At 30.9% G+C, this 2,500-nt stretch overlaps 1 protein-coding gene across 1 annotated transcript in view; it reads right to left on the bottom strand.

Annotated features, from left to right (window-relative positions):
• Positions 1–2,500, bottom strand: part of LOC113816618 (obg-like ATPase 1) — a 61,769-nt gene that overhangs the window by 37,056 nt on the left and 22,213 nt on the right. The window lies entirely within an intron of this gene.

The following is a 2,500-nucleotide window of genomic DNA, read 5'->3' as shown; positions in this document are numbered from 1 at the left end:
TTTCATCATATATCAATTTCAACATCACTACTTCTAAGAAGCAGCAATGTAGCAACATCATGCATAGTTGCAACTTAATTCATTTTCCTTTGCAAAATGAATTAAATGATTGCTTGTGAATCAACATTCCATCTTTGTACTAGTATAGAGAAACTGTTCAGAAGTGACAGGTAGTAATTAACTTGATTAAAGACTTAATCAAGCACTCCCATAAATGACAAAAGAAATGAAAACAAAGCAACTTACAGCTCTTGAAATCTAAATTGTGCATTTTTGTAGTAAATAAACAATGAACATGTGAAATCTTTCTTTTTTTCAATTTTGGAACATTACTTGAAGGAATTTCAGCACACAGCACAGTTAAAGAATGAGAAAAGAAATGATGGGGTATAATAAAAAATGCAATAGGAAAGATCAATTTTCCAATTGCAAAACAATTAATAGTTCCTTTGTGGATAGTATCTGAATACCTTTTGCAATTGCAGAATACTTTTCAAATTGCCAATATAAAACTAACAGGTACTAAGGATTTTTTTAAATAAAACTAACTGGTACTAAAGAAAATTGTTCTGGGCAGTCCCCCAGGTTGGCCCTAGGATGAGCTACTCATAGGGCTCTTACTTAAACTTCCACCAAGTAACCAAAAAAAAAAAAAAAAAAAAAAGAAAGAAAAAAAAAAAGAAGTAAATAATCATAACCTAGACTTTCTTAAATAAAAGTGGAACCAATGTTCTGAAAGTTAAGTGTATAATTTCAAAACTGCTTTGATTCAATAATTTTCATCAGGAATGCCAGGGCATTACAAAATTTCCTCATCGACTTCTGAGGAGACAAGGATCTACTGATTGAATTTCATCACAAGCCATCCAAGCAATGACAATTACCTGTTTGGCTTCTTGCATCATGAACTTCATTCTCACTTTCAAGTGTATGGGCTTCCCCTTAACCTTATGATGACATGGCCTGAATTTTTTATGATGTGATATTATGCACCAGTCTACACTTTGTGGCTAGGACTAAGCTGTATCCAGCCTGCCCACCTGTTGCAAATTATGATGTGTATATACATCATAGGCAATTACATCATGACGGTATAACTGTACCTGGAATTGCTCTCAAATTCCCTCAAGTTCGAAGGTCAGTCAGAGCCTATATGTAAACTTTTTTTTTCCTTATCACACCACTTTTAATCTGAGCACATGGGGTCAAATGAGGAAAGATTTGTTCCTTTTTTCTCTTTCTACCAATCATATTCTTACATACTTTTAAATCAATTTATGAAGTGTCAAGTATATCACTTATGTAGATTACTACTCAACATTTAGTGAAAATTCCACCTGGCTAGTCAATACAGCATGATAAATATGGACAACGTTCATGTGTATGACTAATACACAAATAACTAAAAAATAGTAAAGAAGTAATGCTTTACTAAGGATTGATTCAAGAGTGCATGTTTGTATTAGTTCATATTTCACATAGTTTGTTCATACAGCTTCTCATTTTTTTCCAAGGTGTCAGATCTCAAATGAGCAGCATTATCAGTGGTGCTGTAATGCAAGTGTCAATGAAAGCCATTCTTTCTTTCTTAAATGTGTTAAAATGGGCGAAAAGATAATAGCTACTATAAATTGATTTATTTGAATAATTCAATTATACTTTTGAAGTATACTTCTATCATTCATTTTTGATACTGTTTGTCTTATAATACATAATTATTCTGCTATTATGTATTGTACCTAATGTAATTATTGAAAAATCTTCCCTTTTATTTACATTCATTATTTAATAAAATGATCTTCTGTTTCACCATATAAAAAGTTAGTAAAAATCTAAAAACAAGTTTAAGAGGCAAAAAGTCTTTAAACAATTGCTAAATAATCACCATTGCAGTACACGGGAAATAGATCTCACAGATCACACCATCAATTTCTTTCTCTGTAATTGATGTTACTCATTTATGTAATATTCTCTAAGTTTTCAGTGTGCATGACTACATCTAATCAAAATATATCAAATTTCCTTCTGTGTCATTCATATACACAAAGCTTCTGCTTTGCTGACAAAATCAACAGTAAATTTATCAAACAGAACATGATAAGCAAAAATAGTTACCATGTTTTCCCTGTGTAAGTAGTAATTCCACTTATGTACACCTGGACTACTGACCACAGCAACATATATTGTATTCAGGCACCATCTAACATTCCACTCCCTATCAACTTCAATTCACTTTTCTGTATATTTCAGTAATCACTACATCATATCAATCATCTTACATCAGATATTTTCATGTTCAATGTTGAGTTATACCTTTACATTATAGAAACACATAAAATTAAAAGATCAATGAATTTACATAAATATGGAAATAATTCAAATCTTCACACTCTCCAAATCTTTGATGTGCCATTCAATGTATCAATCATATCAACTTTACAAATTTTACAAGACTATAAACAGATTTAAAGTATTCTTGCTTTTTTATCTATCTATCTAT

Source organism: Penaeus vannamei, chromosome 13 (genome assembly GCF_042767895.1).
Source record: "Penaeus vannamei isolate JL-2024 chromosome 13, ASM4276789v1, whole genome shotgun sequence".
Taxonomy (NCBI): domain Eukaryota; kingdom Metazoa; phylum Arthropoda; class Malacostraca; order Decapoda; family Penaeidae; genus Penaeus; species Penaeus vannamei.
This window is presented reverse-complemented; position numbering and strand designations above follow the sequence as displayed.